The 18320-nt window shown below is 37.9% G+C and overlaps 1 pseudogene; it reads left to right on the top strand.

Moving 5' to 3' along the window:
• The window catches only part of LOC149128177 (E3 ubiquitin-protein ligase Mdm2-like), a 192562-nt pseudogene that overhangs the window by 29307 nt on the left and 144935 nt on the right, over positions 1 to 18320 (top strand).

Below are 18320 nucleotides of genomic sequence, written 5' to 3'. Positions count from 1 at the left end.
GTACTTGGGCCCTGCACCCGCATGGGAGACCAGGAGAAGCACCTGGCTCCTGCCTTGGGATCAGCGCGGTGCGCCGGCCGCAGCAGCCATTGGGGGGTGAACCAACGGAAAAGAAAGACCTTTCTCTCTGTCTTTCTGTCTCACTGTCCACTCTGTCTGTCAAAAAAATAAATAAATAAATAAAAAAGAAATTAACAGATGGCCTACAAATCAAACAGCACTTATTTTCTTGTTTATAGGTACCATACATAATTAAGATACGACCTTTGAATTCAATCTTTGTATGGAAAATTTTCTGATAAGAAAGTAAAATATCTGCATAAGGAATAAGATATTATTTTGTGGGAAACAGACATGCAAATTGGCTTTGTTCTATTGTTATTTGCTTTAAATTTTATTGCTTTGAGAGCATGTATAGTATTCTTCTTTGTAAATCTAATGAAGACCAATAATAGAATTTCCACCAGAGAATGTGCCATGCGCCAGCCCTTGCTACCTGATTTCTCTATCCACTCAACTGACTCCTCGAAGCATTAAATTGTAATTGTAATATTTGGCAACTTCTGGCTTTGATCTCTGGCCTGCAATTTGATTTCTGCCCTGAAGTCATTTAATTCCTGATTGCATTTTATTTAATAACCATCCTTGATCTTCCCTCATTTTATTTCTGATCACAATTCATTTGTTTGTTAAAAACTCAACCCAACTACAGGCAAAGGTTCAGTCTCAGGTGAACAAGTTTCCCTTTAAAGAATTTCAAAACCAAGCACATGGGATTTACCTTCCTATAGAACCTATATTAGAAGAAGGAGTAATGGTAGTTTTCTGTTCAGTCCATAAAATGTTGCTGATTCTGCGTTTGCTTTAGTTTACATGTTTTTATGCTGTCCTTACTGTTGTCTAGGCTCTCCTCTTTATGGCCTCTGTTTAGTCCAAAGGAGATACATGAGTCCTTTTGTACAATGAGTGCATCAATTACATCTTTTAGCATGAAGCTGACACTATTCACATAGGAAAGCATGCCTATGCCAACTGCTTCTTTTTGCAGATAAACGTGAATGGAAAACATTGAACAGAACTTGATATTTTTAACCAAGAAAAAGTGTGTTATATAAGCTTTATCTGGTATCTTATCTACTTATTCTCAGATGCAATAACTAGGTTTATAGAGACAAACCCACTTCTGTAGCACAAAAGGATTGGAACTCACCCTCATCCTACTACTTCAACTCTGTGCTGCATCCCAGACTGCTCTGAAGGCATGGGTGTGTCCCCATTCTGATGCCTGGCATTTCTCAACACTCAGCTTCCACTGCTGGCCCGCCCTCAGCTGATAGTTCTGCCGAGCACCCAGTCAGTTCAATTTTGTGTGGTTTCCTCGGGCTTGCAGCCCTAAGGACATCTAGTTGAATTTTCCCACTCTCATCTCAGTGCAGAGCAGTAAGCACCTGCAGGCTACCTTTGCCATAGGACCAAAAGAGATTCCCACCCTGATTCCCAGAGATATTCAGTTGCTCTACTGATCAACTAGGAACCCACTCTCATCTTAGGTTTTTAGAACTATTATAAGTCTGACTGAGAAATAAAAAATAGTGTCAATGTGTCTACCAAAATGTTTACAAATTGAAGAGCCCTCAAATTGCACAATCTTTTTGATAACAAAAATATCAGCAATCCAATGGTTAACCTGAATTTAACATTATGAATATTAACTGCAATCAGCTTGGGACCAATTAGAAATACTGAAGAATTAAAACAAATCAATTTCATTGAATTTACTTCAGATCATATGGCTGACAGCTAAGTGTTTTGTGGTAGAGGTTTTTCTCTCCTCTTAATACAGCCAGTGAATCCGTTTTCCCCAAACTCAGTGCCTGCTGCAGTTGCTGACAGGTCCCATGGATGAGGATTCCAGGAAGTACATTTCAGGGAGAATGAAAGGCAGAAAATAAACATCTACTTAGTGGAGATGCTGGTAGATGCAATTTCTACTACAAATAATAACCAAAAGTACTATACAGAACCATCCACCCCTTCTAGCTCCACCACTTAATAATTACAGACAATGAGATACAGGATTCTTTGGAAACCCAAAATTAGGTAGTATTGTGAACCATATTCATAACTACCATTATTGATTTTGAATGCAGAAAAGAATCACATCTGGCAATAGTTCTTCCCTCTAGAATAAAATGTTTTTAACTGTTTCTTTGGGACCCACATATCTTCATAACTACACTTTTGTGATTTTTTTGTTATCATTGATGACATTAAGAGCAGAAACATTTCTGAGGATTATGACTCAATGACCCTTCTAAATGATGCTACATATGCAATTTTTATATAAGTGCCATATAATTAAGAAAGTAAAAAAAAAATACAGGGACTGCTGTTATGGCATAGCAGGTGGAGCTGACCCCTGCATTGTTGTCATACCATGCATGTACCGGTTCATGTCCTTGCTGCTGCACTTCTGATCCAACTTCCTGCTAATGCACCTGAGAAAGCATCAGAGGATGGCCCATGTTATTGGGCCCTTGCACCCACATGGAAGACCCAGAAGAAGCTCCTGGCTTCGGATCAGCTCAGCTCTGGCCATCCTGGCCATTTGGGAAGTGAACCAGAGGGTGGAAGACCAACCGACCTCTCTCTCTCAGTCTTTACCACTCTCTGTAACTCTTTCAAGTAGACAAAATGAATTAAAAATAAAATACAACTGCCTTTTATGGAGTATGCATTCTACACTAGCTATATTCAGAAACTTGTTCCTTTTTTAAACCTAATAGTCACTAAAAGGACAGAAAGAGATCCTAGAGATCTATGGCACTACATTCACATATGAAATTCTTTAATTACCCATAAAGTAAGCTGATTTTTAAGCTCAAAGACACAACAGAAGCTGTAATTATGACCGTGAGATTTAGAAGCAGACAGAAATGAAATAAAGACAAGACTCCAGCATTTATGAGCTATTTATAGTCTGGAGCAAGGCCTTAACTTTTCTGCTCTTCAGTTTCCTTATCTGCAAAGTGATCGTGAGAATATCATGCACAATACATGTTATGAAAAATGCATGCATTTCAGAAACCTGTGCACCAAAATAAACTTAGCTTTTAATTCCATTTCCCATGAAGTTTTTGAACTCATTTCATTTATATCTCACAGAAGGATTTTATAGATGATGGAGGAAATGTGCTTCTCACAGTTGGCTCAAGCATATGTCTTAATTGTATTATTATCACTATGCATTCTCACATACATTCGTTCTCTGAGTATCTTATTGCTGCCCACAACATTATGGTGAGATGGTTAGTACCATCCTTTCAGATAGCAGTGGTATAAGTTCAGTACTCGAAGTGTACAATTAACAGATCCTAAAACAGTCACACTTTGAAATAGGTGAAGGCCTTAGCATAACTAGTGGCCTATTTCTGTGCCACCACCCATCAGGCCTAAGCGTATGTGGCTCTTAGGATTCAAAGTTAAAGTAATTGAAATGAAATAATAGTAAACCTCCAATTCTTTGGTTGTAATAGCTGCATTTCAAGTAATGAAAACTAGGGAAGTGGAGCCAGTGGCAACGGACTTGGACAGAAAAGATATGTGACATATCCCTCATGAAGAAAGTTCTATTAGACTGCATTAGAGACCTTTAATTGTTCCTTATTAAATTACAAGGAGCCAAGCAATCAATTATTCATTATATATGCCTTTAGGTGAAATTATATTTACATCCTACTGTAACACCCTGTTTTGATATGGAGAAGTAGAAGAAAACATGAAAGCACTGGGGAAAATCTTTCAGATCTTTGCATTTCAAACCTATTCAACTCCAGTGCTTTGTGCACACACTCACTGAATATAAAATCATGTCTGAAAGAACCTCCATGTTTCCCGATCTTACCACTTTAACTAGCACTCCACTGTTTGGTGTTACCCAAGGATATTGGTGTGAGCTAATCTCACTCATGAAGAAAATACATCAGCCTGAGAACAAATGTTCCTTTGTCAAGATGAAAAATCAATCTCAGGGAGCTTGGTAGGAGGAAGATTGTCTGAAATGGTCCTCTTGCCCTTGTGTTGATCTCCCCTTCCCAATATATCAGGAACATCACAGACCTTGGAAGGCTCTAGATATTGTGCTCTGGTAAGAATAGAACTTACTGTCAGAAATGGACCAAATACCATTGCATGTGAACACATTCCCTCCTCCCACCAAGAAAAAGTCAAACAAACAATAATGCCCAAAGAAGCCAGAAACTATTTGAACGGATCCTAGTCTCCAAATGAAGGCAAAACTCATCACTTCCCAGGTTAGAACAGCTGAGACCCATCAACCAACAGAAAACAATTTGTTCAGAGTGGAAGCTGTCACCAGCTATTACCACGTGGAACATGAAAAGCTGCTGCAGACCTCAGCTCCCCGATTCAGGCAGGCCTGCTCCCATTTCATTTGACAGCTGTGGACATTGGAATAATACAAAACATAACCTAATCAACAGACTGTGAAAAACCTGAAAGCTAAAGACAGATGTTCAACCACCATCACCACCTTTCATATTTAATTATATTTATGTGGGGGAAAACAAGTAGTAAGTCAACTCCTTTTTAAGAAGCCCTATTTTACTGTTAACTTAGTGATGGAGTAGGAATAGAGTTCTCAGTCAAACTGTGGTCCCCAAATAGCCTACATCCAAGTTCCAGTGGCCGATAAATCTATGCTGGATTGACCTGTACTTCAGGCAGTAATTTGCATCCTTTCTGTTATTTTTAGAGTTGTCTCATTCACCTTCACTGGTCTTGATTGGACTAGCCTGCCAATGTCAAGGTTACATTCTATATTGACTGAACATGGTTAACATACATAAATCATTGCCAAACAGACTGAAGATATGTAAATGTTTTCCATCTAACTTGGAAAAAAGAAACTAAACACATATACTTTCCTTTTTCTGTTTTGAATCTACAAAATCTCAAAAAAATCAGAAAGCAAAAAGGAAAACACCGTATCATTCATTCCAGTGTCCAGTATTAGGACATGACTTATTATTACAAGTTAAGTGGAGACCAGACTTACCCACCCAACGGATAGCAGGAAGATGCATCAAATGAGTGAAGGAGACTGTCTTAGTGTCCAAAGTAAAGTTTCTGGGATGGTGTCAAACCGAGAAATTCACACTTGACCCACAGTCCAGTTGCTTGCTGCCACTCAGGAGTGTGGTTCAGATATGGAATCAAGCAGATCTGTAAATGTAGGATTTTACTGTCAAATCTGATTTTCAAACACTTGCAATTATTACCTTTTCCTCAATGTGGCCCATGATATAGAGGCCAAACAAAACATATATATTTTCTAAATACAGACCCAGTTTTGTAAGATTCAACATAAAAGAATTCAGAATTACAATTTTTATAAAATATCATTTCTCACAAGAGGTAAAAGAAAAAATATCTTGTTTCTAAAGGTAAGCAAGGATCAGTGAAATGGTCACTGGGCTAAAATTGGGAAGACCAGGGTTCTGACCAGCTGTTTCATTTATAAGCGGAGTGACTTTTGGGCAAATTACATAACAGTCAGAGATTCCATTTAAACTGGGGTCTCACTTGCCATCACTACTTCATGCTTGTTTTTTTTAATATTCAACAATGAACATACTTTTTAAATTGCAAAGAGCTCTATTCCAAGAGGACATTATCTACTGTCAATTTTTCAATGATCAATTAATAAAATTACATTTCTTATCATTCCTTCTGGGTGAATGGGTCACTTTTGAATACTAATATAAGTAATTTAAATCATACTGTAAGATTTGAAATAAAAATGCATATATATTTCTGCCATTTTTCTAAACAAATCCCATCATTTCTATAGAGATCAGTTTTTCTGACGTAAAATATAATAATGGATACTCTCTCTCTTTATTAAGTGAATATTAGGAAACTAAAACATGTTAAAATATTTAGGAATTCACTATAGCAAAAATATAAGGTAACATTTTCAACTTTGATGATTATTATTGAATACTATTTTTCTTTCAAAGATGTCTGTTGTCCATGGGAAAGAAAAACAATCAATTGCTACATATCAATAATAGTATATGTAATGTGACTTGTCACATGGCTATCATATAACAAAAAGATACATTAAATAAGATATCTCTAACAGCTACATGAGATAGTCACTTTAGCCTTTCTATGACCCATATCTTCAGTCTTGGTTTTCTGTATAGGGGTAACACAAGTTTATTGGAGATACTATCATATCTAGCTCTGAGCTTTATACTCTTACAGTGCTTTACAGGAAGAGATGGGCACAGGGCAGCTCACATTGTGCCCAAGAAACAAGGCCACTGTAGGGGTTGGGAGTCTGTAGGAAGCCTTTTCTTTGTGTATGGAAGGCAACAGGAGGTTGAAACTTTCATTCTGCTTATGTCTACTCTAGGCTGTTTGTGAAACTTTAGTGGAGGTGGTTTGGACAAGGAAAAGCAAAGGGAATTGTATAATGACTGTGGGAGACCATTTAAAAAGAAGGAATGAAAGTTGGCAGTTGATAGTAACTATGACTTGTTTATATCCAATCAGTTAGCTTTCTGATATTTGCAGCCAAATACATGTTGAACTCATGAAGGAGATATTCTTTATCCTTTCCAGTCATCAAATGTAAATGGAGATCAGTTCTATTTCATTCTAAACCCCGTGTTGTTAAGTCCTAAGCTAAAAGGCACAGGAGCCCATGGTGTGAATAATGCAATGAAAAGTCATGAATATTTTCTGGAAAAAAGCTTAGTCTTTCAGAAAATGGGGAATATGGAAAATCAATAAATCATTTCTATAAGAACAGAAATGTTTATATAAAAATATTTCATAAATACTATAAAGTCCAAAGGAAATTAAGTGCTTAGTGTTATTGATAGAGATTTAAAACTTCCCAGATTCTGCTGGCCACAAAATATGATTATAGAACATTAACTAGCATATTTCCTAAATATCTTACCCTGGGAAAATCAATGAAAGCCAAATACATTTCATGTTTCTCTCAAAAATGTCACAGATGACCTATTATTTGTCTATTCTGCTAGATTCTCCTTGGAGATATTTCCAGTGGAGGTTTTTTCTTGTTTGTTTAATTTTACGAATACAATGTCCAGGCAAAACACCAAAGTATTATTGCCTCTTCAATCTTCTTCTTCTTCTTCTTCTTTTTTTTTTTTTTTTTTTTTTTTTTTTTTTTTTTTTTTTTTTGACAGGCAGAGTGGACTGTGAGACAGCAGAGAGAAAGGTCTTCCTTTTCTGTTGGTTCACCCCCTAATGGCAGCTGTGGCCAGTGTGCTGCGCGCACTGTGCTGATCCCAAGGCAGGAGCCAGGTGCTTCTCCTGGTCTCCCATGTGGGTGCAGGGCCCAAGTACTTGGGCCATCCTCCACTGCACTCCCTGGCCACAGCAGAGAGCTGGACTGGAAGAGGAGCAACCAGGAAAGAATCTGGCGCCCCAACTGGGACTAGAACCCAGTGTGCTGGTGCTGTAGGCGGAGGATTAGCCTATTGAGCTGAGGCACTGGCCTCTTCAATCTTTCTATGCAGGGAGTTCAAGAAGATTTGTGAGCTCTTCGTTCACATATTATAGAAGTTTTAAATGTACTTAGAAGAAGAAGATACGGGGCATTAATTAAACTTGTAGGTAGGCTGAGGGTTAAAAGGAGACATAGAAATAAACTTGTGCCCTAAACACCCTCTGAGAGTCTCAGTCACATTAACTCAATATGTATCATGTTTCACTTACTCTTCACAAAAATTTGGAAGAAGGGGATTGGCATTGTGGTGCAGAAGATTTAGCCACCACCTATGTTGCTGATATCCATAGGAGCACTGGTTTGTGTCCAGGCTGCTCCAGTTCCATCCAATCCAGTTCCCTGCTATTACTCCTGGCAATGCAACGAAAGATGTCCCAAGTGCTTGGGACCCTGCCACCAACATAGGAGACCTTAGTAGAGTTCTCTCTCTCTCCCTTTCTCTCTCTCTCTCTTTCTTTCTCTTCTCCCAACCCCCACCATATGTGTTGCGTGTGTGTGTGTATGTGTGTGTTTCCCTTTCTCTCTGTAATATGCTTGTTGGATAAAATAAATAAACCTTTTAAAACATTGAGAGGCAGATATTATAACCTGAGTTTTACAAACGATGTTCAGCATGGATAGGTTTTTGGTCCCAATTTACACAACTCTGAAAAAGTGTATTACAAATCCCATCCTAGGTAGTCTGTATTCAGATCATTGTCTCAGCCCTTGGGGTCCACTCCACTTCCTTTTAGATCTCATGGCTTCCCAGAGATGGGTCAACTGCTACAGTTGTCCACGAAGAATCAGAGATTCATGGGTACCCATTCTGAGAGTTGCCCAGTGAAATCACAAATGGTGAGAGATGCTAATTACAATGACAGATGTGCCTGTCAGACTGGTATTTTTAAATGAGCAAAACAGGTACATGTGCTAACACTCAGGCACCAGTCAGTGTAGTGTATAGTCAAAGCTCAGGCCCTGCATTCAGACGGGATTTGGATCTGAATCATGCTACTTCCTGACCATGTGAACTGAATCTTTAATTGAAAATCTTTTGGCTTCAGTTTTGTCATCATTAAATGTGAATAGTATTGATTCTGCCTTATAGGTTGGTTGAAATAATTAAATTTGTGGAAGCTAAAAGTATTGATCTCACAGAAGAAGAAAGTAGAGTGATGAGTAGTGGTCACTAGAAATAAAGGAAAGGTAGAGAGGAGTGATGTAGGGACCAAACCACAGTTATATAGTGCTCCTTAGCACAACGGGTTGCTATAATTTACAATGATTCATGATTTTACAATAACTGGAAAAGAATTATCCGGGGGCTAGCATTGTGGCCTAGCAGGTAAACCCTCTGCCTGCGAAGCCATCATCACAAATTGACCCTGGTCCCAGCTTTTCCACTTCCAATACAGCTCTTTTCTAATGGCCTGAGAAAGCAGCAGAAGATGGTCCAACTGCTTGGGCCATTGCATCCATGTTGGTGACTTGGCAGAAGCCCCTGGCTTCAGATCAGTCCAGTTCTGGCAATTGTAACTATCTAGGGAGTGAACCAGAGGATGAAAAATTTTTCTCTTTGTCTCTCCCTCTCTCTGTAACTTTTTTCTTTTAAAGATTTATTTATTTATTTGAAAGGCAGAGTTACAGAAAGGCACAGGCAGAGAGAGAGGGAGAGAGGTCTTCCTTCCGTTGGTTCACTCCCCAAATGGCTCCAATGACAAGCTGTGCCAACCCAAAGCCAGGAGCCAGGAGCTTCTTCTAAGTCTCCCACATGGGTGCAGGGGTCCAAGGACTTGGGCCATCTTCTGTTTTCTCAGGCCATAGCAGAGAGCTGGATCAGAAGTGGAGCAGCCGGAACTTGAATCAGTGCCCATATGGGATGCCAGTACTGCATGTGGCAGCTTTACCTGCTATGCCACAGCACTAGCCCCTTCTTGTAACTCTTGCAAATAAATTAATATGTCTTTAAGAAAAAAAGAATTATCTGAAAGTTCCCAACGCATAGAAACAATATTTATTGGAGGGCATAGAAATGCAAACTACTTAGATTTGATCATTTCACCTTGTATGTATTTATAAATGATCATATTTGTGAAAATGTTATGTGTTGATTAAAAATAAAATAAAATGCATGGTAATTATATCTATTTTAAAGAGAAACCCAGGATATCATTGTGTTACTTGATGTCTAAATACATTCTTAGATAGAGGGCAAGGTATGCAAATAAACAAGAATGAAATGAACTCTTTAAGTGTATACATCACAATCCATCTTGTCATAAATTGCTCTTGAGGAAATAAATTAGATTGATTCTAAATTAATGACTGAAGTTATATGGACCATGTGAATGAGCTACTCAGATGTAGATATTTATAGTACAAGCTACAAATTGTAATAGACAGTTTCAGTGGGTGACTGCTTTGGCCACAAGTGCTGTGGCAGAATTGTCCCTCTCCACCCCCACTAAGACCAGGCAGCCAGGTCAGAACTGCATAACCCCATCTTCCTTGCATGGCAGATCACACTACTGACCCAGTTTGACCAGAGAGATTGTGTCTCCCAGGAAACTGGAATTGGAACACAGAGAGTCTAGTCAATCTCTGTCAGACATTTGAACTGGGAAAATGTGCAGTAGTGGAGGTGGGGCAGTTCAGTATAGGTTGAAGCAGAAAAATAGGAAAGGTGAGGAGGAGGGGCAATACTGCAGATGAACGCAGAACTCATTTCTGAAGCCAGGCAGCTGGCACCAAATAAGGACTCTGTTTTTCATTATTTATTCACTTAAATGACCTTAAAGGAGTAAGTTAAGTTCTCCCTACTGTTTGCTCTTACACTGTGATGACTGAATGCATCAATATATGTAAGGTACTTGGAAGAGGGTCTGGGGCCTGGTACACCCTTTTAATGTGACCTTTAATTATGACCATCCTTGCATTCCATTTTCGTATGCCTGTATCTACTTGTGCTGGGCTCTTTCCCCGAGTCAGCCACTCAGGAATACATACAGGAAACCTTGCGCCTTCATAACCTTCTAGTGTCTTGATCTGTTCCTATACAAGGGGACTTTGTCCTTTCGGATTCTCCAAAATATCCCTATATGCATCTAATAAATTATGGTTCCCACTCCCCGTTAATGACAGCTTAATATCATGATCCCTTGTCAACACAAAGTCTGTGAGAAAGAAACATCAGTCTGTGCTTCCCTTTAGGATAGTTGGCACAAACTGTTCCTGATATTATGGTAAACAATGCAGTATTAATCCTACCCTGGCCGCCTGCACTGACCTCTGATGTCGAGGTTGTTATTGGATACGTATAGAAATTTGGCTGAGCTCTATTAGAACAGTAATAATCAGAGAGAGTGCCAGGCATGAGAGTGATATGAAACTCACAGATCATAAAGATGCCTCCAAATTATTATTATAATCTACATCTAAAATCATTTCTGTTTCATAGCTCCCTCTGGTAAAAAAATAAAACTCATAATTCAGTTAGGTGGTTTCTAGATGCGGTTGCTATTGAAAGAAACTCAAAACATATTCCCTAAGACCCCCTTATGGATAAGACTGACATAATCATAAAAAATAAAAATGCTATTAAATAGACTATAAATTTCAAAATGATACAGAGATGCAATAAACAGCCAGAGATTTGAAGGAAACAATAAAAGCAAACAAAAACTAAATAGCCCTCCTCCCCCTGAAGTGATAATACCAAGGCCAAAAGATGCTGATCACCAAGCACCCGCACCACAGCCTTGCTCAGGTAAAGCCGTCATGTTTTAGAGAGGGTGAAATAAAATTACATGGGCAGCCAAACTACGGTGTCCATAAATCTTTAGGAATTTAAGTAAAATCATTCCAAAATATATACACTGTTTATACATAAAATAAATACACTTTGTGAGAACTAGAAGAAAATCCATGTTTGTAAAATATTTTAACACCTCCCATAAATCTAAATTGGAGATTACTTTGAAACTATGTGGTAATGTGCAAAGCATTGTAAAATGAGATTTTGGTGAAACAAGTAATAAAATCAATTAAGAAAGTTTAGTCTTCACTGTATAACCTAACTAAGCAAATAAAATCCAAAGTTTGTCCCTGGAGACGAGCTGATCATTGCATTTGCAGCACTATTATTAAAAGCATTTATTTCATTGTAGGTACTTTTCCATGCTACCCAAAGTATGTATGCCTTGGCCAGAATTTATGACCAGTTATACAAGCTGAGCTGTATAGTTTTAACTGACTATTACAATACCTTTTCACACAAAGCTAGTGCATTTGCATTATACACCAGTGTGGATCACGTGGCATCTACTTGCTCTATCCAATGTTGCATATCATGTTCCCAGGGTCCATGGTTCCCATTTAGTCTGTTTGGGAGGCACTGGGATTCCACCTTCAATTAAATCTCTCTATGACAGACAATGTATTCTCAAAGTGTGTACCCATCCTCTTTTGTCCTTGCCCAGAATACCTTTACTTTCTTCAGACAACAGTGTGCCTAGACCCAAAGAATGAATCGTGCAGTCTGGTTCTCTTTTATCATATTTTTACTTTCTGTATTTGTCCACCACTGTGGGTGCCTACATAAGTCATATCTGAGCAATGAGACAGAGGATAAAGTCTTTGTGGTGAGAGGCATGGTCTGTTTCTAGGGAAATTTTATTACAGATGTTTTTGCCTTCACTATGTGCATTCTGCCTGAAACTGCAGTAGCTATTATACCTGGGAAAAGAGTGACAGTTGGGGATATTTGAGCAAAAAATGGAAAGCCCCAAAGTCCTTGATGGTCCAGTGGGCTGCTGAACCAATCCTGCAAATGCTACCCCCAAGAACTCAATAAATGAGTTATTAAATATCTACATTGTTTAAGTCCCTGTTCCCTTACTTGCTGTCAAATTCATCTTGTTAATTATTAATGCAACATCTTCTCTGTCTTCCTCACAACTGTCATTGTCATGGGCTTGCAAAGAAGTCATCTTACCTTCAGATTGAAATTAAGCAATTATTCACACTCAATATGCATTAGCTGTTCTGTACTCTGCACTTTCTGGTACTCCTCATCAAGTCGTGTGATGTAGCTGTTCTAATTCTATACAGAGCAGCTTAAAGTACAGAATTCCTAAGCAAGTCGAACTGAAGTCACAAAACTGAAGTCACAAAACACAAAAATAGGAAGTGTGGGTTTTGAATCTGAGTTTGTGTTTGGAGTTCTGAGTCTAGCATTATTCCTTCCCCTCTCAGGTCCCATTGATATTGCAGGTGTCCAGGGTCAGGTCTCAACTGAATGTCATAAAGGGAAAAGGAAGTCTGCGTAAATGAATACCTCTAAAGGGCTTCCTATAACTAGAGAAGTAGAATTATCTCTCAGTAGTTTTGGGGTATTGGTTTCAGGTCCCACTGAGAAGATCAAAATACACAAATGCCCAAGTCTCTTATATAAAATGGTGTGGTATATGCATAAAACTTATTCTGAATTCTATATAACTCAAATCATCTCTTGATTATTTACATAAATATTTTATGCTGTATTGTGTAAGGAAAATGACAATGTCCATCATAGATGTAATGTTTTTACAAATATTTTCAGTCCCTGGTTGGGTGAATCCATGGACACAAATCCCATGATAGAGGGCTGACTCTAAAATGCTTTTCCACTGAAATAATTCAGTCTGATACAGAAGCTGTTGGGGTGGTAGCCCTAATATTGCATTGATATTCTTGCATTTTCACCTCAGGAAAGAAATTGTCAGAGATAGTCGTCTCTTTGGGCTGGCAAACATATATGAGGTTAAAAATGATTTTAAATCATGTTTATGTAGATGGAATTGAATTTGCCTATATCCTTTTACAATAGGATGCTGCCTCCAGCTATGGTACCTATATGCTTGTCTATGCAGACAAAGCCCAGCTCACAGGGGTTCCTGGTGTGTACCTTGCTGTGAAGAATTATGATTCAGGGTTCAAGATGAATGTAACCATAGAAACATCTGGGAATGAGTAAGAAAAATGGTTGGGCCTCTGTGTCCTCTCAAAGGCAAATGCAGACAGAACCATGGTGGAGACTCCCTGAGATCAAAAGTGGGCAGAAACAGGAAAAAAGATGACAACAGGCTAGAGACGGGGACAAAGGCAAGATTCTGCTTGTCTCATCTGACCATGCCATGTGAGGGAAGAAGTCATCATTTTCTTGGACTTTGCAATGACATATTCAGTGTGAGATATGATAAATGAGGCTACCTAAATCCTAGAAATAACACCACTTGCCCCTCTGCCACTGCATTGGTTTTCACCTAGAGTTATCACCTCTACCTGAATGGATGGGAAAGAGAGGAAGATGGTTCACACGTGGTATATTTTCTGATACCTAAAACTCTACAATCAAATGTTTCATTTACTGGCCCACTTTCTACCTTTTTTTTTTTTTGATTAGATGACCACTGTGCTAGGATGTACACAAATAATATCTTTTAATTCTTAATGTATTGATAAAAAACAAACTGAGAATTGGAAAGTTATAATGACTTCCAGTGGCTGCTCAACCAGCAAGAGACATTGATGGGAGCTATACTGATCATCCTGGACCTTAGTCAGTTCATTCTCAGTAATCCTCACATGCTTCTGTTCTATCCTAAACTTACTCTTCATCTTCAATTTTCTCTTCTGAGCTTAAGTCCATATGCTCACTGCCAGTCAGTAAGTAAACCCCTGATCTGAGAAGGGAACACAGGGCAGAAGATCACTGGGAATGGAAACAACTCTGCCCCCAACCCCCATCCAGATCTTAATAGCTCCATTTTGGGGATTTCTTGGGTGAAATTAGCCACTGAAAATCATTCTGTTTCTTTAGCTAGGAAATTACCTGAGGGAAAAGGTGCTGTTAAAATCTCATACTCCAAGGCATCAGATCATTCTTTTACCAAGAGAAAGGGCAACTGTAGGTGCCTCACATCATTATAGCAGCAATAACTACACTAGGTCCTAGAGCCACACATGTTTTAAAACATGTCAGAAGCCCTGCAGACTGCAGCAGGCGTAGCAGTATTACTTGATCTTTCAAAACAAAATAACAGTTGTAGGAAGGAAGAGGTGGGGACTTAAGTTCTGGGAAGACATAACTGCACAAGTGGCACCATAGAAAGAATTACCTGTTGTTGCATTTTCTATTAGGATAGGGATGTATTAAATATTTCTATTTCCCAGAAAACTGGTATGAGGAGGTGAGTGTCATAAATAACACCACTTCACAAATCCCCTTAGATCTGCACAGGGTTTTAGAAGTTCTCCCTGCTCAGGTCTGCACTCCCACCAGGGATAAATCACTGCCGAGCGCCATGTCCCCAACAGGGGGCTGTTAATTAGTTTTAAAGGCTCCTGTGGTTCTTCTAGTGCTTTAAGGAAGAACACAAACCCAGTAATATAGAAAAATACTTTTTTTATGGTCAGCACAGGCTGAGATTTTATTAGCTTCCCATGGCTGTATGAAAGTTAAGCTATATGCAAATGTGCAAAGAGAAGGCTGTTAAAATGGACTGGGATAAATGTGTTGTGTATCTTGCAGCTGGAATGCAGTAGAACTCCAGTTAAATGGAAGGGGAAGGAGGCAAACCACTATGTGTGCTTTAGTCTGTAAGGCTGGGGCAGGGGAGCCCTGCTCTGCATCTCAAATTCATTCCTATTGGCATCCAGCCCAGCTCTGGTGTTGCCCTTTGTACTCTCAGAGAGCAAAACCTTTTCATTCTCAAAGATAGTAGATGAGGGATATAAAGTCTGAGGGTTCTATCATTGTAGAACTGGCTTAGAAAAGGGCATCTTCTCTTCCCTCCTATATTTTAAGTGAACAAAATGAGCTCCAATTTCAAAACTACATATATATACATATATTAATTTTAATTTAAAATGAATTTTAAAAATAAATAACAAAAGCTCATGACAACAGTCTTGCATCACTGTTTACTCAAGACTGCAGAGACTGTGGAGATAATTATCTATCAAGGTCATAAACATACTGAATTTGATCCCAGGTTTAACAAATATGCATTAATCATCTGCTGTGTACTAGAGACGGTTTTCTGAACATGCATGCAAGGTGCTAAACAATCTTGGCCCTCAAAGGACTTATTTTACTTTTATTTATTATCATCTTATTGAGGTTTAATTTAATACAATGAGGTACAGAGATCTTGAATGTGCATTTTGGTAGATTTTGAATTTTTAAAAGGACCTATCCATAGAAATATGTCAAAGAAATATATGTGTGTGTTTGTGTGTGACCTTTTCTTCTTGCTGTGATGAAATTGCTATCCCTATGAGGTTATATAATCCCAGAATTCTTCCACATCTCAATAAGATAGTATATAACATTCTGCAAGTAGCAGATCATTGATATTTTCATGGCTTGGTTAGGTGACTATTTGTTCTGTGTCTAGGACAGTAATGACACCACACAAGGGTATCACTGAATCTTCCCCCTATACATGTGCCACAAAACTTAAAATCGGTACAAACTCCCATTTTATAGAGATTACAGCTGAGTTACAGGTAGTTTAACTGCCTGGCTATGTATGTGGCAGAAGAATACATCAAACCTTTATTTTCTGATTCAGTGGGTAACTTCCTTATCTTCAAACTGTGGAGCCTCAAGTGATAAGCTCAGCTTGTTTGCAGGTTGATGCTTCTTTGTAAGTACCTAAATCTATGTCCTTGGCCATTATGTGGTCACATAGAGTAGCTCTAATAGCTAAAACAACATAGTTGAGTTCCAGACTCTTCAGATTAAAAAATAAAAAGAAGAAAAACAGATAAAATAGATGGAATCATTCAAAAAGCTAAAATGTAGATAACTGAATGCCAGAAAAACAGCAACAATCCACCATTTAACCAGTAGATGAAGTAAGAGTATAAAATACACACCTCTGTTCCTAACGCTCTACAGGCACCCCTCACATCTAACCCTTTCCCTTGGCTAGTTTTCCTAATGACTCCTATTCCTGTTATACTCATACTGCCTTTTCAACCCTCAAAACATCCATCTCCAGATGTAGAGTTACATAATCTACCTCTTTAGAGAATGTCAGACAACTCAGAGAATTCAGTAATCCCATGTAAGAGAAAATACATCTCCCTATTTTTTCCCCATTATTACACCAGTTTTTCCCTTTGTATATCCTCATGGGGAAATGGCTAAAATTTTCTAACCTGCTGGGCATTACAACTGATTTGTCCATATCATTTGCCAATTTTCTATTACTCTTTTAAGATTACGAAGCCATTTATGGTTAACAAGTGATATTTCCAAATACTTAAACTTCTAAGAGAAGTTGCTTATTTTTATATCAGGTGTATAATTTATTTAAAAAGTTGTCTCCCCTGCCCCCAGTTCACATGGTTATGAGGGATGGCCAATTCAAACAGAGGGAAAAAAGTGACACCTCTTAGGACTTGGACCAGGCCGGTCAGGGGCAGAGTTCAGTGTTGCTGATGGGCATTTGGAGAGTGACATCCAAAGAATGGAGCAATTATCCCCAACCAAAGGGGAAGAGTTGCACATTTAGTAGATGCAGTAGGCAAAGCTAACTGTCTGGGTAATTAAGTTAATAAATGCAACATAGATACACCTGTTAAGTTATAATGTTTACAAATAAAATATAAAAATCTAAAATTATACATAACTAAATGTTTCACTGACTTTCATGATAACTTGAAGGTTGTGGGCTCTCTCAGATAAAAAAGCAAGACAGTTAAAATCTAAACTCAGGAATATATTTTGAAAAGATGATATGCAAAGAAATAATGTCATTAATAAGTAATGTGCCCTTGAAAACAAATAAAAAAAGTACTAACACAACAATAGACAAATGGACTATGAACATGAGCAAATGTTTTAAACGAGGAAATATAAATATAATATGGCTAATAAACATATGAAAGAGTGTTTAACTTCTCCTGAAAATAAGGAAAATGCATATTAAAATATGCAGATACTCTATTTGCTATCAAATTGTTTCAAGGTTGGTGATAGTGCAGTGAGGCAGACTTTTTAAAATGCTTCTATTAGGAGAATAAAATAACACAATATTCCTTGTAAATCAATTTGGCTCTGTGTTTCAAGATCATTAAACATACTTCTGTTTTGCCAAATGACTCCATTTCTCAGAATGTATATTAAGGAAAAACTGTTTAGATGTTTAAAAAGATGCTCAATATATCTATAATAATGAAAAATAAAATGGAAACAGTCTACATATCAAATAGCAGAAGATGGTCACCATTTCAGAATGCAATAGTTCATCTTCCCGAAGAATAATACAGAGATGAGAAAAATGGTTATGCTAAAATAGTGAATTATCAAAAAACAAAAACAAACAAAAAATGACTTCTTTTTTTAGCTATGTCAAATAAAAAGTGATTTTTATTAATATTTTTAATATTTTTAAAGTAACATGGAAAAAAGCTAATGGAAATACAAGTTAGCAAAATACACAATTTTGACTCTGTGTGCCAATGCAAAAGGAAATTGGTGTTGATCTATTTATTTATTGTTAATGCAATAAACAGAAATGCCAGAGCTAAAACTCCTGTGCCCAGTCCTAGTTGGACAGACTCCACCAGGTCCTTTCCTTCCATCTTTTTGGTTAACAGAACTTTCTAAATGCAACTTCATACTTACTGAGTAAACACATAATGCTGTTATGTGTGCATCAGTTTCTTCATCAGTAAAAGTGGGGTAATACTAGTACTTCGCTTACTGAATATATTA

This window comes from Oryctolagus cuniculus, chromosome 2 (genome assembly GCF_051225735.1).
Source record: "Oryctolagus cuniculus isolate XC-2025 breed Fujian yellow rabbit chromosome 2, ASM5122573v1, whole genome shotgun sequence".
NCBI lineage: Eukaryota > Metazoa > Chordata > Mammalia > Lagomorpha > Leporidae > Oryctolagus > Oryctolagus cuniculus.
This window is presented reverse-complemented; position numbering and strand designations above follow the sequence as displayed.